The sequence below is a fragment of the Stegostoma tigrinum genome, chromosome 10 (genome assembly GCF_030684315.1).
Source record: "Stegostoma tigrinum isolate sSteTig4 chromosome 10, sSteTig4.hap1, whole genome shotgun sequence".
NCBI lineage: Eukaryota > Metazoa > Chordata > Chondrichthyes > Orectolobiformes > Stegostomatidae > Stegostoma > Stegostoma tigrinum.
The window spans coordinates 62520523-62547021 of record NC_081363.1 but is presented as its reverse complement, the minus strand read 5'-3'; the positions used below and the strand labels follow the sequence as shown (position 1 = coordinate 62547021).

Below are 26499 nucleotides of genomic sequence, written 5' to 3'. Positions count from 1 at the left end.
AGTTACCTGATGTAAGCAGTCAACCATTTTCTTTTGTACATAATTCCACAGACTGGCCACTATTAGTTTGAAGAATTTTCTCCTCTTCTCAGTCCTAAATGGCCTACCCAATATCCTTAGATTCTGACACATGGTTTAGGACTCCCTGGTAATCAAGAACATTCTTCATGTGTTGACCGTGTCTTGTCCTGTTGGAATTTTACAAGTTTCTATGAGATCCACCACCTCCCCTTTTTCTAAACTCCAATGAATATAGTCTAACTATTCCAGTCTCTCTCCGTACGTCAATCTTGCCATTCCAAGAATCAGTCTGCTAATCTTTTATTGCACTTCTTCAGGTAGGGAGTCCATAACTACACACAATACACATGGTGTGGTCTCACTAAAGCCCTGAAAGACATCTCTACTCCTGTATAGTCCTGCACCCTCTGATGCATTCACTTGTTTGATCTCTCCTACTACAAAATTTTTGAAGAGCAACTCCTGACTGGCAGTGCCTGATCTGGTGCCTATCGAAATGGCACCTGTTGCTGAGAATCACAGAATGTCTTGGCAGTGACACATACTTCTTTTGCTGGTGAGACAGAAGAAAGTTTGAGTAGAGTGTGAAAGGCTTATGGTGCATGATGAATGAGGTGGACTGCGGAGAATAGCATGAAAAATAATGCAGCAAGACTCACAGGAAGAAGCCTTCCATGAAATTCACCAAAATCACCTGGACAATTTCTGGTCAAATACAGTCCAGTGTGCAAAGGAAGAGAGGTGGCAAATGATACTAAGTCATAATGCTCTTCTGAGGGTCAGTGCAGTCATGATGCGTCAAATGGCGTCCTTGGGCACAAAAGCAATTCCATAATTCTGAGACAGAAAAACAAAAATTTCTGGTAAAGCCTGGCTTGCCTGGCAGCATCTGTGGAGAGAAATTGGAGTTAATGCTTCCAGTCAAGTCACCCTTTCTCAGAACCCTGTAAATCTGTGGATTGTTGATGTTTTATAAAGCAGTTATTACCTGAAAGGACTAATTGACACCAGAAAATAAAATCTGCTAATCAAGATATCCTGCAGAGCACTAACCAGCATATTCTGCAGGACCTCTCTTAATTCATGTTCTTGCGCTAAGTGCATGTACATTCACTTGAACATGTACTTACCTTAAATTGAACATGAAGTCTCACAAGTGTCTGTCATCTACCTTAGATATAATCTAACTCTCTACCTAGGTACATTTTTACCTAAGACGGCATTGTAAGTGGTGAATTGTAAACTTTTCACTCTACACATGTGACAATAAGGTTAATTCTAATTCTGATTCAAATTCTATTAATTATTATGTAATAAACCTTTCCTGTTTATCTATTTCAAGATTATATTCTGCAAAAGACTTTTTGTGGGTATTCTTCTCCACTGGTTATCAGTAAATTAGATGAATACCAAAAAGTAGAATTCATGTCAATAAGTCAATCCAAGACCTTTCGGGTGGCAGTTTAGGACACAATCACAATGTATGGAAATGTTTATACGATAAAATATTGACCATGACATGATCGATCAAATGGCCTTTTTCAGTACTCTGATACTCTGAGTCTATATAACCATGCTGAGAAAGGGTGGATTTAGCTATACATACTACAGAACCAGCGGTGGTTGACTCAAGTTAATTTTGTCACAATTTTGTGAGAACAACATCAGGTAGGCTCCACTGTATTGTATAATATGCCAGCAGTGGTGATCCTTTGAAGAATTGTCCAGTACCAAAGAAGCAACAAATATCTGAGGAGAAGAAAGAAAGCAAAAGAGTCCATCCAGAACACTGAGTTCCTCTTTAAATACTTAGTTGCTCAAAATCTCACAAAACCAGTCAGCTTCTGCGAATGCAACAGCTAGCAGTTAAACAGACTGTATAACTGATAGCAATAAAATACTGAGCCAGCTTAAAGAGCTCAATGCAGCTAGAAATTGTGAAAACTACTTAAAAAGGAAAGACTTACCAGAGCCACAGGGAAAAGATCTGAATTTTAAACTCAGGATACATTTGTCAATATCAGACACTCAAAGTTAGTTAAATATGTTAGAAGTAGGATAAAAATTCATATCTTTAAAGGAAAATTCAAAGCAAAGAAGCTAAAACAAGGTGTAAATTATTATATTTAGTAAAAAGTGTTAAAATTATTAGAAAAAGCTGTAAAAATACTTTGAGAGAGGACAGTTGTTAAGAAGATTGTTAAATTATTTAGTATACTTTGACTAATTATAGTGACAAAATTGAAGGCAGAAGACGAGTTTATTAAAAATCAGTGTTTTGAGCAGAAAAGTATGCTTAAAGAAACAATAACAGGAAAACATAATCACTTTCGATTTAACATGGCACAAATGTTTTGGTGAAGAAGCAGAGTCAGTACAAATCACCAAGGATGGAGTAATTGCTAAGAAGAAAGGGAAAATGATATAAATTTAGTCTTTCCTCTATATTTGGAGAAAATAAAAGCATTTCTTCATTTTAAAGCATTTAAGGATTTTAACACTTAAATGCATCTTTCAGCTGAAACAGTTAGATCATTCTGAAATTTTTCAACATTTTTCAATGTTAAGTATCAGAAATTAAAATAAATCTATGGAAAGGAAAATATGCAGAAAGAAGTTAAAAATCTTCTTAGTGATAAAGCTTTAAAAGCAATTCATCTTTGTTATCTAGCAATTAAAGAAAATAAATATAATATTTTTAAACCTTGCTGTGGTAGATGGTATTTACTGGAATTGAAGTGATTGTGCTATTTTTTTTAAAAAAAGAAGCAAAACTCATTAAAATACAAAGAATTAAAAAATTTCCACACCAGCTTCTAAGTAAATCGTTTAAATAAAAAAAGCAACAACTGCCATTCAAACAATGTACCAGTCATATAACAGACACAACAAGACTTAAAGAAGAATACAGCTTCGAGAAGAAGCAGTTGCCAACTTTACGAATGATCATTATAGAACTGATTTGAGACAGAATTTTCATCAAACTTTCTGATCCATTTGTTTCAGAGATTTTCCAATCACAAAAGGATTTCGCATTGGGAAGAGCTGTCCACATAATTGGAGAAGCTGAAAAATTCAACAACAGTCCAAGAGAATGATAGGAACTGAAAGAAGAAGATCATCAGACTTCACCAACTATCTAAGGTACAAAAACACCAAAGCACCAGACAATAGACCAACATAAAGTATGTTTAAATCCTTTGATGTTAGAACTCATGGTTCCAGATATGGGGTTAGAAACTACACGAACAGGAACAATGTCCAGTTTTATCACGTCAATGTAATTTTTGGAAGGCAGTGGGGCATTTCTACAGAATGTGCATAGTCAAAAACAGCCATTGGACCTCCAGACCAAAAATGCATACTGCCAAGAAAAGGATAGCACGTTATAGCAAACATTAGAACATGCGCTCCCATATGATGACAGGCCATCTTTTGAAGATGGTCAACTTTTCCTATGGTTAATAGGTGACTTAAGTGAACCAGATGTCACACAGTTCATTGTGGTTAATGGTCATTCAATTAATTTCAAACTTGACACCGGGGCAAATGTTAGTGTATTATCTGAAAAAAAAAGCACGGTTTTAGGAAATGAAATTGCAGTCTCCTGATTTGATGCTACATGGGCAGAAGGGATGTAAACAGAATTATTCAGACATTCAGATTATTGCTGCATAAAAATGTAATGTGCCACCTATAATCAGTAAATCTTGTTGTGTAGCAAGTGTGTATGTTTCCCTTTGAACCTTCTCAGCTGATTACAAGAAATCACAAACAGAGAAAAAAGTAGATTGTAGAAATGAAACGCAAAATTATTCACGGGTTTAAGATTGTAGAGATATTATAAGACCAGGTTAGTCAGCCCGTCAAACCTGTTCTTCCATTTAATATGATCATGGCTGACTGAACAGTTTATTTTTATTTGCAGAGAAACATAGAAGACAGGAGCAGGTATGGGCCACTCTGCTATTCAATATGATCATGGCTGATGATCATGCACAGTACCTAATCCCGCCCTTCCCTTATATCCCCTGATTCTTTTAGCTACAAGTGCTATATCTTCTTGAAAACTTTCTGTGGTGATGAATTCCACAAGTTCACCACTCTCTGGGTGAAGAAATTTCCGCTCATCTCGGTCCTAAAATGTTTACCCCTTATCAATCTAGTTGTGACATAACAGTATCAGCAAGAGTGACTGCCACACAGTCCTTCAAAAGGAAATATCTCCCCTGCACTTTGAGGACACTCTCCATCATGTAATGAGAACTACCCCCATGCTGAATGGGATAGATTTCATGAAGATTGAACAATTCAGGACTGGACATCCAAATGGGTCTGTGGGTCATCATCAGCAGCAGAATTATATTCATTCGTATTCTGTAAGCTCGTAGCCAAGCAAATTCCCTTCAGCATTACCATCAAGTCAAAGGATCAGCCGTGATTCAATGAAGAGTGCAGGAGGGTATGTCATGAATAGTATCAGACCTCCCCAAATAAGAAGAGGTATAGTCTGGTGAAACTAGAAACAGGACTACTTGCATGTGATAAGACAAAGCTAAGTAATTCTTTGATCAGATCTAAGCTCTGTGGCCCTACCACATTCTGTCATGAATGCTGGTGGGCAATTAAACAATTCACTGGAGGAGAAGGCTCCACAAATATCCCCATCCTAAATATCAGGGTACCCAGCACTTCAGTGCAAAAGACAAGGCTGAAGAATTTGTCTCAATCATTAGCCAGAAGTGCCAAGTGAACAACTGATCTTGACTTGCTCCTGAAGTTCCCAGCTTTCAGCCAGTTTGATTCATTCCATACGACATTAAGAAATCGCTGAAAACAACGGATGCTGAAGGGTCCATGGGATCATTATAACATTCTGGGAATAGTACTATAACTTGTGATTATAAACTAACAAGAGATAAGTTATTCCTGCACAGTTATAAAACTGGCATCTAAGTGACAATTGGAAAATTGTTCATGTTAATTCTTTCAAAAAAAAAGCAGGACAAATCCAACACCACCTGAGATAACAAGGTGTAGAGCTGGATGAACACAGCAGGCCAAGCAGCATCAGAGGAGCAGGAAAGCTGACATTTCGGGCCTAGTCCTTTCTTCTCCAACACCACCTGATCAGTTTACTTCCAATCATCAGCAAAGTGATGGAAGATGGTATCAGCAAGCAGCACTTACTCTTCAATGACCTGCCCACTGAAGTTCAGTTTGAGTTCTGTCAGGTCCACACAACTCCTTATTATACCTTACATCCAAACATGGACACAATAGCTGAACTGAAGAAGGGAAGTAAAGATGCCTGCTCTTGACATCAAGGACATATTTGACTGATTGTGCATCAAGAAGTCCCAGCAAAATTAAGATTTGAGGGGAAATTCTTGCTGGTTAAAGTCAAAGTTAGCAGGAGCAAAGATGGTTGTGACTGTTGGATGCAAATCATCTCAACTCCAGGACATTATTACGCATGCAGCTCAATCTATGGCCTTAGGCCTAATCAGCTTTGATTGTCTCATTAATTAACTTTCTTCCATGAGAAGGTCAGAAATGGGAATGTTAGTTGATAACTTCTCAATGTTCAACACAACACAATTTACATCTCTTCAAATACTAAAATAGGGCACATCCGAAAATACAAGATGTAGATAATGTTCAGGTTTTGGTGCATAATTGGCAATAAACATTCATCCCAAACAAAAGCCAGGCAATGGCCATCACCAACAGAAGAGAATTTAATTATTGACCCTTGATGTTTAATGGCATTACCATTGCTGAATTCCCACTATCAATATTGTGGGAGTATAATTGATCAGAAATTGAGCCAGACCAGCCATATAAATACTGTGGCTATAATAGCATATCAGAGGCTACGGATTCTATGGCGAATAACTCACCTCATGATTTCTCAAAGCCTGTTCACCATCTACTAGGCCCAAGAAAGGAGTTTCATGGAATGTTTCTGACTTGCCTGGATGACTGCACCTCTGACAACACTCAAAAAGCTCAACACCAATAGAGACAAAGAAGCTTGCTTGATTGGTGTCCTAACTGCCAAGTTCAACATTCACTTCCTTCACCACTAACGCACAGTGCCAGCAGTGTTAATCATCTAAAAGAAGTGCCACAAAGTGACTTAGACCATTCCTTCCAAGCCTGTGACCTCTACCGTCTAGAAAGATAAGGTTTATGGTGACACCAGCAGCTGCGAGTCCCCCTAGTTTCCTCATGCTGCTGTGCCAAAATCTTGGAACTCCCGATTTAACAGTACCTTATGTGTCTCTACTCTCCAAGAACTGCCTCTGTTCAAGTCATCAGCTCCCATCATTTTCTCAAGGACGGTTCAGGATAGGAAATAAACTTTAGCCCAGCTAGTGACACTCACATTCCCGGAATGAACAAAAACCATCTGAATCAGTAGTAAATTTCAAAAGGAAATTGGATATGTATTTGAATAAGAGAGGTTTTCAGGGGTCTGGGGAAGACACTGGGTCTAATTAGGCAGCTCTATTAGCAGGCAGGAAAGGCTGAATGATTTATTTTGCTCTATGATTCTAATTTACCTCCAGTACTTCGTTAACCAAACATAAAATTACTTGCATGAGAACATACAACTTTTGAAGGTCACCTTGTATTATTTGTTGACAATTCATTTGTGTTGTACATTTTTTTTGCATCAAGGATTCACTTTTCATGTTTATGATATGGCTACATTAATATTTCAGTGATGGGACTTCATATTGGCTGAAAATGTGTTTTGATAGCCACTATTCTTACTATTTAAAGCTTATTTTGCTCATGTCTACTGATAAGTGACTGTTTTCCAAGTTTGACTTTCCTAGCTGACAGTTCATCAGGGCATTATGCATCTGTGTCCTGTGACTTCCAGTTCATTTTCCAATATGTGTACCTCACCTTTAACAGTACAGCGTTGAGAAGCACTCCCATTACTCAGTAAAACACAAAAGAAAATCAGGAATTCAAACTGTAAGAAATACCATAATGTGGGCCATGTGAATAACATTCTGTGGTTAGAGGTCAGCTGAATTCAGCCCTCAGACTAAAATGTTTCTTTAATACTTATATTGTTCCAGCCAAATCTCCAAATGCAGTTGAACATCCCTGAAGCATTGGACTTATTATTTTACCAGATCGATTATTCAAAATGGTTAAATAAAAGAATGGGTCTTTTCAAAACTTCAGGATGTCTTAAACTTCTTTATAGAATGTGATATATTTATGAAATGTAATCACTGCTCTTATTAAGGAAACACTGCAGACAATTTGCGCAGACAAACTCCTGGAAATTCCTTCCTCTTCTGTAAATAGTTATGAAAGGGGAAGGTGGGGGAATTGATTCAGTCATTCTGTGAGAGGGTGATTAAAATGAGATCTCCTACCAAAGAGCACCGTTTCCTTTGATACACCTCCAGCAGGATCTCCAATTCTCACTATTAAGAAAGACTGGCTTGGCTAAATGTCTCAACTGGGTCATTGCGAAAACTTTAGTCTCCATTTATGTCACCACTGCAACCTCCCCTATTCTGACAAGGTGAAGTCATTTAAAAGCTGCTGGCCAGCTAGATTGTGTATTCTACATTCGAGTGTGCTACATGCCACTCATAAAGTGTCCCTGTATCTGTCACAACTTGCTCCCTCTGCACTAACAACTTGTCAAGATTATCAAGTCAAGAACAATAAAGGCAGGCTTTAAGAGGATTACAATGAAAAATGAAGACAAAAAGTTTACTATGAGTATAAAATATCGCTATCTAGTGCTGACATTTCATTTAAATGCATATCATCTATGATAAGTTTCTAATTTAGAATCAAACAATTTTGACATTTATACACTCCATATCATGTATCACAGATACATAAATGTTGTTACAATTTTGGTGAAACTTGAATAGGATATCTTTACTTGGTAAGGAAGATTTCAGTAGACTTACTGTAACCTGAGCAGGTTTGAAGTGATAGCTAATCAAAAATTTAAACTGATACAGTCATGCTGACTGGCCTCAACTTAACTTATAGTAAACAACTTGTTTCTACGAAATTGAACTATTGCAGATCATGTACTAGCGGGATCCAGACTTATTGATGTGTTCATTGATTCTGCTCATACTTGTAGTCACTGGGCTCTGAGGGTTGCATGATCAGAAGTAATTTGACCTTCAGTGTGAATTAAACAAACAGCAGATGGTCAAGATTCAGCAAATCTATTCTTTCCTTTCTTCAGAGCCATTGCCACCATGTTGTGTCCCACTGAGTTTTTATCCTCAGCTTGTCATCGTGCCAGAATCTGAATCGCAGCATTTGCCAAGCATTGATGTTTGGCCCACTTGGCACTTTGTTTTTATCAAAACTGAACAAGAAGTATTTAGAAGTACTTTATACAGTTAAGGAAACATCATGGGAACTTGGAAGGAGTTATGTTCATGCTGAGACTCAATCTAGTGATCGTACGCTTACTTCAATTACTTGATTTTAAAAGGTACAGCATTCATTAAACAAAAATTGGCAAACTTTTTTTCTTGTTTTCCAAACACTTGGAGTGTTGTAATTTGTTTTAAATCATGTCATTACATCACAAAAAAAACCCAATTACATAGTTTGCACATATCCTTTCAGCAGAGTGAAGCACAACTGTTTTGGAATTTCTCTGTCCTCATTGTTTAGCTTTAAATTGTAGTCCCACAAAACTTTTAGTTTTCAAAGATTACCAAGCAGTATGGATCTGTATCTACAAGTAGTTGGAGTTGGCACATTGTAAACTGTGGAAGAGTTAATCCTGTTTTGGATTGATTGGAAGTCTGACTTGTGAAGTAGATTGTATGCATTAAAAGCGACTGATTTTTCTATGTCTAAGACACCGTTTATCCTGAAAAATAGAGGAAATTTTTCATGCTTTAAAATGGACCCACTCACTTGTCACCTTAGACCTTCTGTTCATAGAGTCAAAGCATTTTTACAGTATGGAAAAAAGGCTCTTCAGCTCATTGTGCCCATACCAATCATCAAATGTCTATCTCTTCTATTCCCACATTATTTTAATAATTTGATTTTGAAGTACACCTTGATATATGCAGTCAACATCCTTACCAAAACATGCAGAAACCTTTCTGAGTATTCAAATGAAGGCCCAAGACATGTTTTTGGGTGATGTTTATAGATCAAGGCCCTGCCTATTACACTGTGCCATGGATCGAATGACCCAATGCCTTTCAAGGAACTACTGCAAAACGTGACCAAAATAATTTTCCTTTCACTTTTGTAGGGTGAGGCTGAGCAATATTTTTGACCCCACAGAAATATTCCAACCATTGAATCCTTCCTAATATCTATCCCCTTGATTTCCATTTCTTAATTTCCTTGCACACGCTTCGCCACCACATCCAGTCCAATCTCACACTATCATCTAGCTCAGTCTCCACACCCTACAGGTTCTTTGCCACATCCATTTGAAGCACTTGCAACCTCCCAGTCTCATGGTCTGCCCTTTCGGAGAGTTCAGGCCTCTTGCTGCGATCAGGCAGATAATGCAGTGACAAGACTCCATTGCCATTCAATTACTTCACGATGAGTAATCAGTTTTATCTCCATACATAAGGGAATTCCGGAAAATACTGAAATGGTTTCCCCTCGTGATTCATAGAAACATAGAACTTACGAGAATGCCACTCAGTTTTTTGAGCCTGCTTCACCATTCAATAGATGGACCTGAAATGTTAATTCTGATTTTTTTCATCACAGATGCTACCAGCCCTGCCAAGCATGTCTAGCAACTTCAGTTTTTGTTGTTGTTGTTGTTGTGGGCAGAGTAACTGTCTTTTTGATGGCCAAAAGCACAGGATCCATGTTTGCTGGATACCACAACATGGCAGCCACAAAATCATGAAGCTACCATTTGCAAAGAGCATGACATTAGCTTTGCGATAAATACATCGTGCATTTCATATACATTCAGATGAGGCAGTCCAAGGGTTTGGTGCTGATCAAAGACGATTAGCTACAAGCAATAAATGCTTGCACCCTGGGCATATCACTAATGTTGAAATTAACGGTAATGATGGTTCAAAAGACCAGTGTTGACTGAAGGAAACTACTATTAGTGCCAGTTCCAAGGGTCCTGTGTGAGCCACATAAGTTCATATCCCCACCTATCATGTTCGCGATAGTTTGTGTGGAATGTGATGTGAAGTTCATTGTTGTAGGTGTGGGGTTTGGGAGAACACTGTTTAGCTGCAGGCAACCCATTCTCACTGATGCATGGCTTTCCTATGAGGTAGAAGGAAGATGCCTGATGCAGATTTGGCCCCCTTATCCACATTCAGCAGGTCTCACTGTGTGGTTAAATGTGCTCTGTCCATATCTACAGGGTACATCATCAATGCTTATTCTGAGATTGATAAACCTTTGCTCCTTCAGTATCCAGTTTGGTTCCTTACCATTGAGACAGCCTGTGCCATTAATGGGACATTGGACACTGTGGGTGCCTACCTAAGAAGGCAAAGGCAAATGCAGGAGGAACAGGGCTGATGGCAAGTTGGTCTGAGGGGTAAGGAGTACCCAGCTCGAGGTGTTGAGTACACAAGAGACCCTACCCTGGCTGGCTCAGGGTGCATTTTATGGGAGTATGGGAGGTAGTGCAGACAATGGCTCTGTATTCTGCCTGGGACAAGGTAGCAGAACTGTACCACATATTGGAGTAAGGCCTGAGGGCTGCGGGAAAGGGAGATCATCCTTTCCCAATGAAGGCACCAGCAACTCTGAATGTTTGGGTGACTGGCTCCTTGCAGGGAGCAATTTCTGTGCCAGATCCTTCTGTTGCGAACAGAACAGTGACTGATGCCATTTGTGAAAGATGACATGTTCATTTCATTTCCAGACGACAAGGCCAGTGCTGCAGCTCAGGCCACAAGGTTTGGGAATAAAGCTGGATTCCCCCAGGTGAAGGATGCCACCGATTATGCACACATGGCACTGAGCATGCTATTGCATATTACAGCGTGGTACAGTGATCACAATGCAAGTTCATCCACAGGAAGGAGATCCATTCGATTAATGGTCAGGAGAATTGTGATCTGTGTTAGCACCTTCTGGAGGTGCGTACCCTCTAGCCTGGCAGCTGCTATGGCTTGTACAGTTAGGAGCCCTCTTATGCGTGTTATTTTTTTGACAGTCCAGAGCTTTACAAGGTTGATTACTGGTGGACAAGGGCTACCCACTGTGACCACCCTTGGCTCAAGAAACCATTGCAAGACACCCCCCTGACTGATATAGAATGCCCAGCGCCTTGATCAGGGGCACAACTGAGCAGACAATATGGTTGCTGAAGCTGTAGTTCCACTGCTCAGATCAGTCAGGTGGGGTGCTGTGACGCCTCCACTATAGTCCAGACAACATGTTCCTATTATCCTTGCAATCTGTGCTCTACACAGTTGAACAGAGCATGAGGCAATGTGCTGGATGCTGAGGAGCTGAGGGAGCATGACCGATCATCCTTGACGTCTATACAGAGGCCTCAAATGAAGACTGCCTCCTGCAAGCACCCCCACTATATATACTGACACTTTGTAAGCACAATGAACTTGGTTACACAGTTTGGTGAGCATCTTACAGCAACAGCTCTGCAGCTGGCCAAGAAAGAAACACTCCAGGTCGTAGCACTTGACGGGCTGTCAGAGAGCAGGTACCTGCATAGCCTCAGGCAGGAGATGACCCTGTGGCATCACCAAGCACAGACTTGGTCCACATGCACGGGGAGAAACAGGAGCAACAGACAGGAATGTGGGAGGTAATTGCATTCATTGCTTAGGTGTTGCATCAGTGCACTGAGTCATGTAATCATCCATCTGCCTTCATGGACAAGTTGGTTGTTGCCATGGAGAGCCAGGTTCAGTACTCTCAGGGGCTGCTGGATTGGCCTGCACACCTACATTCCATCACTTCAGCCACTGGTCCTCAGTAGCAAAGACATGTGTCAGTGAAACAAGGAGCCCTGATTCCCGTTCAGGTGTCCCTTCCCCACAAAAAGGCAAGACGATGCCAGAGGCATCCAGCCAGAGGTGGAACAACATACTTTGCACTTTCCACTCAGGACACTGCAGCAATAGTGAGGTTCTCCACCTGCTTGTCCCCCTCTCGCCACTGGAAGTCAAAGCCAAGCAAGGTCAACCTGCTTCTGACAAAGAGGATCTCAACATATCTGCCCCGTCAGGACAAAAGTGACCCCAAGGTCATCCAAAAGCCTTCAGGGCCAATGGGCTCTACTTCCAAACGGGCTTCCCCCACCTCCGGTGCAGAACCAGGGAGTGAATTAAAATATTGTAGGAGGGAGAGAAAGAAGGAGACCTATTGAGGGAACTTTGGTGGTATTGGTGAGAAAGACTTGTATGTAATTATTATTTCCTGCATAAATGGTCCTGATGTTAACCTTCATGTGTTGGTCAGTCTCTCATGTAGTTGCTAAGCACATTTTAACATGTCAGAGGGCGGTCACGGCAAACAAATCCAGTGGAATCTTTTTGAAGAGGTGATCTAGTATTTGGATGCAGGTCGGCAGTTGATGTAGTTTATACATATTTCAGCAAGACCTATAACAAGGTCACATATGGGAAACTGATTAAATGAAAAGGTAAAAGCTCATTGAATCATGGTAACTTGGCAAGGTGGATCCAAAATTGGCTTTGTGATAGGAGACAGAGGATGGTGGTAGCTGTTTATGTGTGTGGATCCTGATGTACAATGGCATACCACAGGGATCGCTTATTGTTTGTGATGCTCAGAAATAATGTCAATGAGAATGTATGTGGGAAAATAAGTAGGCTTTCAGGTGACACAAAGATTGGCCTGGTGGTTGATGGAGTTCGGGTTGGAATGCCAGGCCTCTAGGAATTCCACGGCATGTCTCTGCTTGGCTTGTGTATTTTGTGGATGTGTTGTCCCAGTCGAATTTGGGTCCTTCTTTGTCCACGTGTACGGAGACCAGTGAGAATTGCTCATGTCTCTTGGTGGCTGGTTGGTGTCTGTGTATCCTTATTGTCAGTTTTCTTCCATTTTGGCCTAAGTAATGTTTCTCATTGTTCTTGCATGGAATTTTGTCACATCAACAAACACATTGAACTGGACCCGACATACAAACCACTGAAAAGCCGAACCGGAAGTGATGTCAACCACCCCAGCAAACCGAGGCACAAAAATAACAAGCGGGACAGAACATCATCACTTCACCAGAGGCGCACTGATGATGTTACCTATCAGGGTGCCGAACATTTGCAAACAAACATACCGGCTTGGCAAGCAAGTCTATGTCCTCCTATAAACAGATCGGTCAGATGGTCAGATCAGTGGCAGATGGAATTTGACCCTGATAAATGTGAGCTGATGTACTTTGGAAGAAGGAACAAGACAAGGGAGTACTCAATGCATGGCAGAACACCAGGAAGCTCATGGAAACAGAAGGATCACCAAGGTGCTTGTTCACAGATCCCCAAAGGTGCCAGGATGGATTAATAAGGTATTTAAAAAGGCATTAAGGATGCTTGCTTTTGTCAGCCGTGGCATAGATCATAAGAGCAAGTAAGTTATGTTGGAGCTATACAGAAGTTTGGTCAGGCCACAACTCGAGTACTGTGTGCGATTCTGGTCAACACACTATAGGAAGAATGTAACTGCAATGGAGGGGTTGCAAAGGTGATTCAGTAAGATGGTGCCAGGGATACAGCTTTTCAGCTATGAAGAGAAGCTGGATAAGCTTGTTATTTTCTTTGGAGCAGAGGGTTGTGACGGCAACATGATAGAGGTGTGTAAGATTATGAGGGGTATGGACAGTGTGAATAGAAAGCAGCTGTTCCTCTTAGTTGTAAGGTCAATAACAAGGCAGCAGAAATGTAAAGTGAAAGGCAGGAGGGGATTTGAGGAAACACCATTTCACCTAAAGGATGCTGGGTGCCTGGGAGGGTAGCTGAGGGGGGAAACCTCACAATGTCTAGAAAGTACTTAGCTAAGCACTTGAAGTGCCATAACATTCAAGTCAAAGGGCATAGTACAGCTAGTATTTTTGGCAGTAAAGATTTGATGGGCTGAAGGGCCTCTTCTACACTACATGATTGTATGGTTTTATGAATCTGTGATTCTATGAACACAATCCAGCAGCATGTCATGCCCACAGATGCGGATCTATTGAGGGAGGTCTGTGAAGAGAGCCTACTGCATCATTTGAAACAAGGAGGAGCTAGGTGTACACATGGCATTGAGTCACACTGATACATTTATCTTTCCTTGTTCAACACCAGCAATTTTTGGCACCCTCTGTTTTGGTGTAGATGCAAACAGTCATTCAACATTGGCTGTGCCAGGGATGTTCAATACTCTAAGACAGTCAATTATTTCAGATGGCCAGGTAGGAGGCAACCTGGGGTTATTTGCTGTATATTGCATGGCTCTCTGACCTATGTTCTTTCCCTGTAAAAGCCCTATAAACTGTGGTTCCTGCAGATCCCTCCCTCACAGGTGGAGTCACTTACCCCAACATTCAGGGTGTCGCCACAGCTATTTTCTTTCCCATGGTGCACTTTTGATTTCCAGCATGATGGAAACTGACAGTGAGCACTCCCCCTGCCAGTGGTTCCAGCGTCAGCCAGAATGTGCTGGTGAGCAGCCAAATATCCATATTCATTCCTTAAACCCCATTTTGTTAATTCCACAGGATTCACATTTCCCCAAGTTCCCCACCTAACACATCTACATGGCTTCATACAGGCAAGCACTAATTGGCATGGCAGGGGTATGTTACGAACATGTAGGAAGGGTACTAAGAGAGTGAGCACTAAGATCAAGCTAGTATCCCTGAGATGCAACCTGGCCTCATCTGTAAGTTGGTTGTAGGTGCCAGAGGACAAAATGTCCCCTCTGCTGCCTTCCATTTCTGGATGCTGGTTCACTCTGCATTGCAAGTCAGTGTTTCCAGAGAGCACTGCCACTGAATGGTAAAAGTATCTGGATGGTCGTGATACGTTAGTAGATGCCAAATGCCATTATCCTTGAGGATGGATTCACGTGGCTGATGCACATCGATTGTGCCCGAGACCATTGTTTAGTCATATGGAACTAACAACAATCTGAATCCAACAGGTACTCACTCTGGTTTCTTTGTTGAGTTATCCTGAAGTTTAGCTTGCTTGCGGAGTTTGGTTAAATGAGATGCTGAATGTTAATAAGGCAAGTTGTAATGGTAACAAGGCATTTATCAATTGTTAATTCACATCAATTGGAATTTCGTCACTTCCTAGTGAGAATTTTGCCACACCACTTATGAAAAGCATTTTAAAATGGAGTGAGGTAAACTTGATGTCAAAATGGACCTTGCCAGGTTTCTAATTAGCTTCTGCCACACCTCTCACCGTTGCCCTACATCACTGGGATCCCTACAAATTTAACCAATAGTTTTCCCTGGTGAGAATGGTTGTTTTAAGCTCTTTCAATTCTTATTTTCAGGATTAGAAAGAACGCTCAGTGAAATCATGATGATCTGTTAATTAGGAATAAAATGTAGCTATCTGGCCATGTAAAATTTAACTATTATAGAGAGGAAGACACGGATCAGCTGGTCAGACTCTCTTCCCCTCAATCGGAAGGTTTCAGATTTAAGTCCCACTTATGTTGAAGACTTGAATGCAAAGATCAAGGTTGACACTCTAGTGCAGTACAAGGGAATGCTCACTGTTTGAGATCTTTTGGATACAGTGGTAAACCTTACCAGCTATTTCAAAAAACAAATCCTATGGCAATATTTTGAAGAAAAGTGAGAGCTGGCCTAGCCAACACTTATTCCCAGCCTGCACCACAGAAATAGCTTACCTGCTCACCCTTATACTGTCCGCTGCAACCTCCATCAAATGGCAAGATGATTGCTGTATCTCCTGTACTACACAACAATTGTACTTCATTTTTTTGGCTGCATTGAAAACTTTAAGGTATCTGGTGGCCATAAACTCTGCTGTAAAAATACAAAATCTGTTTGTTTTTTTTCTGGAAATTTGTTTTTTTCCTGCCTCTTTTCTCTGTCCTCTCTCTTCTACCTCCCCGCTTTTCTCATCCTCCTTCAGCCCTTACTCTTTGCTCCTCCTCCATCTCATCATGTCATTATCCATTTATCGTCCTCCCTTTAACTCTGCATCACTTTCAGACAGAATTGAGTTTTGACTACATCTATGTGCTGCCATAATAAATTAATTAGCAAATATAAACCCTGTGAAGTAATTGTTTGTCTAAAAATTTCGTAGACATGAAACACAGATTAAAATAAACGTTTTTGTAAAATTCAGGGTTGTAACATAGTTCAAAGATTTCTTTACAGTTTTGAAAAAATGGATAACTGTTAACACTAACATTTTATTAAAGGGTAAGGTAGCTTAAACAGTAAATGCAATGAGTTTTATATTTTGAACATAGATCACATCCATATTTTTTAAAAAAATGTTTTTATTTGTATTTATGAAAGTCCTTTGCAAGCCTTTTGTCTCTAGGATAACATCAGGAAAACTTTGGAGAAGATTTTCTGTGCTGACATAAGACAGGGCGACAGAACATGTCCACTCTTTTATATTGGTGTCAATGCTATCAGTCTGCCCACAGATCTGTTGTGGATTTTCCTTTTCAGTTTTTGTCAAGTATTTGTTAGCTTTTAACAAATACTCAACAGATGCTTCAAAGTAAAGAAGGAATTCATGAGGGGGTTCTGTTTGAGTAATTACTCAGAGATAATACAACATAGCTGGTTGCAGGTCAAAACAGATTAAGGATTGCCTGGTCCAAAAGCAGTCTAGCTGTCTTCAGTTGATAGAGTGGTCATTGTCTGAGAAACTGACAATCATTTAGAAGACTAGGGAATGTCAGGCCAGTGACCTGTCTTCACAAGAAGGAAATGACTCACACATCTAAACATATGCTGAGGAAACCGAAAAGTGGTCCCATTCACCCAGAGGTGACATAAGCCGTTTATATAACAGGTGTAGACAGCCACATAGACCGTTTCAGTCAGGCTAAATCTAGCTTTCCAGACAATGGTTAACATTGGTTCTTGTAAGTTTAGCTGATTGATAAAGGACTACTTTTTATACACATACTGCAAATAATGTCATAGTGTTGCAAATCACCCTCCTCCGCAAACTCTCACATGTCATTTCTCTAAAAATCCATCTCATCTGCCAGTGATGGATGGGTCTCTTAGACCTGAGATCTGCTATATTAAGTGCTAAGTATGTGTCACTTCTCAATTTATTTACAGAATTGTCGCTGGCAATAAATGTAAGACCTGCCTGCATTATGTTGAGGAATACCAGATCAGAAATACAGCTCAGCTGTAACTTCCTCACGGCTTTGTGCTATGAAAGCTGAAAAATTTAGGGACAAGCAAGCTTATAAAAGGGATTTTACTATCTCAATGCATACCTGTTCCAAAACAATCATCTTTATTTTGCCTATTACTATCAAGTATGATAATTCAAATAATGTTGCATTACTTGCAATAACTGTCAAGAAAATGAAGTAAGATGCTTTTGGAGCATTGATTTCGGTATATACTAGTTCTTATGTTTTTTTAAAGACACAATCTAATTATCAGATAGCAATTGGCAACTGTCAGCATTACTTCCTTCCTAAGAGATCTGTTTCCTTTTGCTGCTGTATAAAATTGTTCTTCTTGATTTATCCTCATTCCATTCACTATTCTAACAAAGAAGATAAGTTGGTAATGTAGACCCATCCTTTGTGCATTTTTCTTTGAATCCCACATTAATTGAACATGATTCAAGTTTGCTCACTCCGTAAACTGTATTTTTAACTATCCTCTGTTCCTTTCAGTTGATTTATTCCACTGATGCTTCACCTGAGACCAGACACTTATTTAACAAACCGTGGGTCTGAATTTGCATTCTACCTCATCTGCTGAAGCTCAATATACAACGAGAGATTACTTTTATTTCATGAAGACAAACCACCTGGTGTGTAAATCATTTAAAAAACAACTGATAGATCAACGCAACTGTGGTTCACGTCTCATTTTGATACTTGCTAACATTAGACTTCATACCAGAGGTACTTGCTTTAAAATTGCTACCCAGTACTGTAGATTTTACCCAGCAAAAGAAAACATTGCTGAAGCCAAAATGAAACAGCAGGTAGTTGTGACACTGGACAGGTGAAAAATTGTTTGAGAGGAGGCATTAGCTGAGCAGGCTGCTTTGAAAGTAGATACAAACTACGATGATCAGATAGGGTGTACCTGACAACATTGAGGAAAATAAGCGTGGAAATTGATGAGGCACTATCTATAACCTTCCAATCTTGTTTAGATATAGATTGGTGCAAGAGGATGACAAAATTGCACGTGTTCCACCCCAGTTCAAAAAAGGATAAACCCAGTTAAGAAGTTTTGAAGTGCTTTTAATCAGCCTGTTCGCAGATGCTCTGACAGACCTCTGGAGCAGATGAGACTTAAACCCAGTCCTTCTGGTCCAGAGGTACAGACATTACCACAAGTGCCCCACTCAGACCTTTACCCTTGCTGTGGAAAAAACTTTTACAACATGATTCAAAATTACTAGTCACTTAGACAATTGTGGGTGAATTAAGGAAAGCCAACACAAAGTTTGTTAAAGGTAAATCATTTTAACAAGCTTGATTGAACGTTTTGATGAGTTAACAGAGAAGGCTGATGAGAGTAATAAAGTTGATGCGGTGTATCCGACAAAGCAATCATTGAATCTTCATCTGGCCTCTCTAATGAAGAGGAGACTGCATGAAGGCCAGAGAGTACAGCAGATTCAATTGAAAAATGTAGAAGTTAATCATGGGTCAGTTTCTTATCAGGCTCTGAGCAATGTGGGCTATGATGAGATGAGTGGTAGAATCGAGTGAACTGCTTGGCAAGCCCCCAATCCAATGTTGAGATCATCTTCCCACATCTTGCATGCTTTTCTCAAGTAGCATGGTGAGATTCTTGTTAGGCTTCAGCAAACTGTCAATTAACATTGCTTGTTAAATGCCTTGTTAACACGCCAACTCGCTACTGATCACAATCTTTCCCAACTAGCCACTTTACAAACTAGCCATCAGGAAAATTTGACATGGAAGCTGCAGCAGATGTTTGGCAGGTTCAACTCACTGCTTATATTGAACAACCTCCATGTTGGATACTGAGCACCAGGCATCTCAGATATCTTCCCTGTTGCAATGAGTACCAACATTCTATTTGCCTTTTTACAATGTCTTTGTCCCTATTTCCCACATTATTCATCTGCTTATCTATTTTATTCAAAACAATATGTCTCAATACAAATTATTTGAATCAAATAAAACCTGGTTAACAGGGTGTAACGTACAGAGGGAGTAATTTTGGGTGAAGATGCAGCCTTGAATCCTGCATATTTTTTAAAGTATCTATTTACGTTGGGAAAGAGAGCAAATTAAATTTGTTGTTTTATTTCGAATATTGTTGGTTGATCTTCCCTCAGCTGCTGTGGTGGAATTTGCCACAGTTGTCAAAATGTGAGCAGACCTTTCAGTGCAGGTTGTTGGATATGGATTAGCCTGAAACCTTTTGAGCCAGCCGGGAATTCTCAATAGAGTTACAGAGCATCAGTCATGTTTTTAAAATCGTCAAGGAAGAGCTGTGTCATTGTAATAGCATTGAACTCACACACTATGGATGAAGAATCTGTTCCACTGAGTGCACTCTTCATTTGTTACTTGTTGTACCTACATGCCAGCCTTTTATGATGAAAATAACGCTTGGAGCTGGGTGCTACAAATTCAAGGAAAGTAAGGTAAAGTCAGTCAGGGAACAGAGTAATTGACATGGCTAACAACAGTGTATGAAAGCAGAGTGGAAGTATGCCATTCAGCCCCTCAGCCTCCTGTAAGATTACAGTTGATTGATTTGTCTTTTAAGTTCTGCATTTCCATCTAACCCTGATACCTTTCAATTCCCTTGCCTAATAAGAAGCTATCTAAATTCTGCTTTAAAAGATTTAGATGATTCTACCTCCATCATCTTCTGAGGCACAGCATTCCAAAGTGGCACAACTCGGAAAGGAAAAAGAATTCTCTTCATCTCTGTCCTGAAAGGCCAATTCCTAATTTAAAAACAATGGCTGCCCCCTTGTTCTGGACTGTATTCATAAGAGGAAGCATCCTTTCCTCGTCAACCTTTTCAAGTCCATTCAGGATCTTATGTACTTGAGTTGAGTCATTGCTCACTATTGTAAACTCCTGTGGAAACAAGCCAAGCCTGTCCAAACGTTCCTTATATGACGACCCACTCGTCCCTGGTTTCAATCTAGTCATCCTCATCTGAACTGCCTTCAATGCATTTACCTCCTTCCTTAAATGAGGAGACTAAACTGCGCAAATGTCATGGCAGCAATTTTCAACTAAAAGATCTGGATAGATCATGAGGTCAATACACTTTGGGCCTTAACTTGCTTCTTTTGGACTTGTCTTTGAACTTCTATTGGCACCCTTCAGTGTGAATAAGTTGGCAATGAGTCCCTGTGCCACCTTCCACCTGGTAGCAAGCCTAACACTCCTGGAAGGTTAATTGCTTGTTACAACCAGCAGTCCATCCATCCAGTCTTCCAGGTCTTCAAAGATTGAATGCAAGGTTTGAGAAAAAAGGTCACTCCCACCTGGAAGATAGTAGCCCTCGTCTTTCCTCATATCAGTCTGTCTCCCTCACTGGACATGCCACCTGGTCTGTCACAAATTGACTGAGCTCAGTGAGCAGGAACAGGGAGGCTTTGCCTCCTGTCCACCCCTCAACATAATTCACTACATCAATGACAGGCAGACAAACTGCCCTGTACAGGTCAAAATTTAAAGCTCTGTGAAACGGATGAGGTCTGGTGCAGCTGAGAGGTCAAGAGAATCCTAAGGAATTCCAGCCTATTGTGTTTAATTTCAGATTACAGGGTAAGAACATTAAAAAAAATACAGGGAAGTCCATGTACTTGTTTGTCTTAGATGCTGTAGGTCAGGTGAAATCTTTTGTGTTTTATTCAGTCAACAGAAAGGATTAATTGATATGATTCCCACATCAGATTGTTGCCTGTGTAATTTCATAACAGATTTGTTAATCATGGTAATATTGTGATTGCAAATGGTGCAAGCATGTGCGTTTGTAAATTATCCACATTTATCTCTGTGTTCTCCATTAAAGGCTGAAAGAAAACATAGAGAAAAGCTTTTCTTTTCAATTCAACATTGCCATTGCTGGCATATCAAATTCATTCCTCAGTAATCCAGATCATTTTCCTGAAGCTTTGAGGCCACTGTGTAGTAGTTTGTTTTAGAGCTCAAAGAAACTCAATCCTGAAAGAGCAAAGAGCCCTTCGACTGTCACTTTATGTCATTAACAATTTGCTAAAGCCATTACAGATGGGACGGACAGATTAGAACTGAGGAGGGAGGATCTTTTTCCCAGCCAGAAGTGTCTCTTGGGAGTCTCTCAGCGTGTGAAGTTTCTGCTGATTAATGGGAGAGAAACAGGGCTGCCTGTCTTACAGTTGCTTATAGAGATTATTAGTCAAAGGCCTGACTTATGTTCCAAGTCTGTAATGGACAAATTATCAAGAGCACAGCTACTGTATAGACCATCCGATTCCTGCTTCACAGTCGAGCTGAACGTTAAACAGAAAATCTGTGAAGTACTTGTGCCACCAAATCAATACTGTTCTCAGTGCTCAGACTTTTTATTAGCAGATTGATCATGTTATGATGGAAGGCAAGTGCTGCTAAAGGGCAAGAGATTCTTATCGGGTTTCCTTATCTCAATCATTCATTTTATCCCGTTTAATTAATGATACAACTGCAATATCACTTCCTTAGAAATCCCAAGCAGCGCTATTAGCTATGAGATGTGAGACTTCAGGATTTTATCTGTGAGAGGGGTTCACATTATTCAACATTTTCTCATTGTTCCAAAGTGTGGCAGATGAACAATAGTTCAGTGAGGTGCATCCAACACTCCTGTCCTCACCACCTGATCCCTGAAATCTAACTCCTTTGTAAATGTTGTGTTTTCTCTGAGGCAGTCGATCATTGCTGTGAGTTGAAATTGTGCTCAAGGCAAAAGACAAAAGAAAATTAGGAATTTTTTTTGTTACAGTAAGTTTTAACACTGTGGTTGTGTAAATCCCATCATCTGCCTCCTACCCGCAAGCTGAAGTGGCAAGAAGATTTCTGATAAAACAGATTTTAAAGCTCTTATTGTACAAAAGCATTTATTTTGCATTTGTTTCATATAATTTTGCATATAAACTGTAGACACACTTTGAAGTGAAAACCATTCTGCTTGTCTAAGTTTCCTGATTTCTTTTTCATTATACTTAGCAGTGGGGCAACATTTTGTGATGTGAAAAGCAAAGTGGAGTTTTCTACATATGGGTTTCCAATCTTTCAAATATCAGTACCAATATAATTATCGTGCTGGGATGAAAGGACAAGAAACCTTTCATAGTCTAGTTTAAGTGTCACATAAGCCCTCTGTTAGCACATTGCTTACTGCATAAGAAAACATTGGCAAGAAATGTGGAGAAGATGAATATAAACTGCTAGTCATTCTGCCCATGTTTAGTTACAATTAAGTCAATTCATGAGAGGCTACTGCTACAGTTCAGCTTAATTGGATATTCTGCAAAAATGCAAAACAAAATGGAATTTAATGCCTCCTGTTTCAAACATGTTGCAAGATTACAATAAATTTTTTTTAAAAATGCACTTTTATACTTTAATAGCATGTCACAGAAAACATCTTTTGTTACTACTTGCTAGAGGAACAGTGCAGTTCAACTATTTAATGTGTATAATAAACAAAGAAAGACAGAAAAGATATACGGTGAAGTCAATAAAAATGAATTCTGCAAGGTTGTGTTTCAAACCTGTTCTCATATATCATTGTAATAGGATCTCAACTCGTATTCAATTATAAAACTACCTGTGGAGCTTAATCAAAATGGTTCAAATACATGTGATAAAGTTCTGCATGATTACATGTAGGTACATAACATGTAATTAACAATTTACCCTATGATTTTATATTGTTGTCCCCAGGCATTGTGTCAATGAATGTCAAATCTTATCATATAAAATATAAATAAGCCCTTTACTATTTCTCAAGTCTAACATTTTATTGAAGTATTTCAGTTTGATCCTACACAATTAATCAGTGTAGTGGTGGTTAAACATTGAATGTTAACATCACGCCAATCAACCCAGAGCTTTATTAAACAATAAATGCCCTTGCCTAGCTTTGCAACAATTTTCTTCACATTACTGACTGGCATTTAGTGTTAAGATTACCAAAAGAAACAGCATGAATGTAAAGTAACCAATTTTATTTGTTGGGGAGACATGTGATCATCACGTAAGGAGCAGAAGCTTAACCGCTAGAGTGCATAACTTTTAATTACCTTCAAAACGAGAAGAATGGGCACTCAGTGTATGACGGCAGTAAATTGCTTCTTTGTTTGGCTTTAAAAACGAGTATTAATATTTGTAAAACAAGATGCTCAGGTGAAAGCAGTCTGCAGTCATTAATGTGTTATATACGGGTACACATTGCAGTTTTTCACCTTCAACAAATATGTCTTTGTTTATCCATGATTGAGATTTCGATCAGCGATAGAGTGATGGCTATTAAAAGTCTAGCTAATGGTAGATTTGTAAGTCCATTCTGACTACACTTCTAACATAACATTTAGGCACCTCATCTTATCAGATGGGTGTATGGTATCCATTAAGTAGTTCATGCATTTTCAAGAAAAATATCATGTCTTGTGATTTTAAAGATGAAGTTAAGCCTTCTTTTAGAGTAGTTTAATTAAATACACTGAACCAGAATAACGCCATTGAACTGAATGCTCAAGTTTCATTGCATGACAGCGACCTCAGACACAGATTGGCATTCACTATTCCCTACATAGTTAGTTTCTATATCTTGCTGAAGTTGTGAATGTGAGGCATTGAGCTAGAACTAGGTCTTTCACCAGAGCGAGAGGCAATGAAAGTTGCCAGGAGGGTTACCCCAGGTCACATTTGCACACCTCTTAGGTGATTGCTTCCAAATACATTGCCAAAATCCTAGGTGCAGATTAGCTATGAATATTTGCTGGTGCCACACCTCGGTATAGTTAATTAGTAGGGAATAACCCAGAAGACAATAGATGGGAGTTGTGGAGAGGTGTACATGTAAATTATTGCTGTGGGGTCTAAAGCAGGTTTTAATGCCTAACCTGAAGCTATTCATGTAATATTCATGCACGATTCATGAAAATTCAAAGATATTGTGCTGTGATTTTGCAGTTCTTCCAATGTCTTCATGAACAAATGAGAAACTCCCTTCTGAAAACTCTGTATACCTGTGTAAACCAAAATTCACACAAAACTTTACATTATTTGAAAATGAAAAGTAGCTTTATGGCCACCTCAAATTATTTGTGATGACATAAAACGCCGTAAAGAGATATTTGAGGACGGTTTTGCATGATGAACTGTTCTCCTCACTGTTTCTCAAGAACTTGTGTCTCAAGTAATCACCCCTTGGTCAGTTAATTAACGGTATGTTACACTTACAGAGAATTGATGGGCTTTCCTGCTTATTTAAGACATGTGGCCTCAGTAGTCACAATCCATGGAGACTTCAACAGGTGGAGGGAAGCACATAATAAACTCAGGTCATTTCAAGCAATAAGATGTATCTGCCTAAATCCAGAGAGAGAGAGAAAACACACATGCAAATGCCACTGAGAGACATAACATACTCAATGCAGTAGGCACAGTTTAGTCAACAGATATTAGATTTCTGATCTATAGATTACAAGGAAACCGATACTGTTATAAGAATTCACCTATTTGAACGAATATATTAAAGTAAGTACATTTAGAAGTCATAGAAAAGTAGGAAATAGGAACAAATGTACGCTGTTCAGTCTCTGTGCTTGCTCTGCTGTTCATCTAGATTGCAGCTTAACTTCTACCTTCACATTATTTTCCTGTGTTAATCCCGTATCCACTAATATTATTCAACCTATGGTTCCATCGAGTTCTGTCTTGTACGCAGTCAATGACCGAACCTCCATAGTGTTTTAGGATACAGATTTCTGAAGATTCATCACCTTCTGAATAGAGAAATTCCTCCTCCGTCCTCTTGTTCAGAGACTCATAGAATCCCTGTTGTATGGAAGCAGGCCATTCAGCCCGAGTCCAGTTCAGACACTGTGTCCACTGACCCTACACCACAGCCCCAGGTAGAAAAAACCTCCTTGGTTTGTCTAACCTGTTGAGCCCTCTAAGAATTCTATATGCTTCAGTTAGATCACCTCTCAATTCTTTTACTATGTAGAAAAGAATCCACAGTCTCTACAAATCAAAACTAATCATCTATTTTGCCAGTAGGATCCATTTTTGTTTTAAATTAGCAAAAATGGTTAAAGCATCTTTACAAACTGCAGCAATTTTAGATGATTATCAATTAAATTGCACAGTTTCTTGATTTGACCACAATTAAGAAATGTGCTATGTAAAATTTATACTGTGGGTCAGAAACCTGATGGTTTGAGCCTGTTCCTTAGGACCTAACAATGTGGCTAAGCTGTTAATGTGACAAGCAGGAAATATACTTATTATAAACAGACACACTACTATCTGCAATATTCATGTAGGTTAAAAGAAATGCAGCCAGAGCTTCTTCCGCAAACAATAAACTTATCTTTTTGCATTCACAAATAAGGTGGGTAAAGTCTGTTTGAGTGATACCAAACAAACTTTTTCAGTGAAACTGGAATCAATTTCAGTCTGACCAGCAATCCTGAAAGAAACTGCAGCAAACTACATTAGAAAAATAAGTTTGTAAAAAAGATACTGAACTGAGTATCAATGCGAGTAACAATAAATATTTTTGCACAACTGTGAGGTCTTTCAGTAACCAAACTACCTGCAAACCTTGTTAAGCGCTAAGTATCACCTGTATACAGTCACCCAAAAACGTGAATAGGAGTGTATACTGAAAAAAAAATTCCCATGCACAACTAAGTTTTAAAGGAAGCACTGGCAGCAACATTTGAGCGCCATGTCAATCTGGCACATTGAGGCAAATAACTACCCAGAAGGAAACCACAAAGCCTAGGTCTTCAGTATTTAAAGACTGACAAGAAATGTATAGCAGCAATAGGTGATTTTTAAAGAGGACACGATTTGTATACTGTTTAAGTACATTCTGACATTTATCTGACAATAATAGAGCAGTTAGCATCAGCGTATGGAAAGCTCATAGAATAATATGGCGAAAAATTAACACCAATCTGTTCAAGTATGGACTGATAAAGGAGTGAAAGGACAGATTTGTCAAATGTTGTTTGAGTGCCGAGATTGAGTTCTTGAGGAGTTAACACAGAGGTTGAATAAGAATGG

The 26499-nt window shown here is 39.5% G+C and overlaps 1 long non-coding RNA gene across 1 annotated transcript in view; it reads left to right on the top strand.

Annotated features, from left to right (window-relative positions):
• Positions 1-3059: 3059 nt before the first annotated feature.
• The window catches only part of LOC125455943 (uncharacterized), a 66355-nt gene continuing 42915 nt past the window's right edge, over positions 3060-26499 (top strand). The window contains exon 1 of the long non-coding RNA XR_007248353.2: positions 3060-3165. This is a non-coding gene — a long non-coding RNA (uncharacterized LOC125455943). The remainder of the gene's footprint in view (positions 3166-26499) is intronic.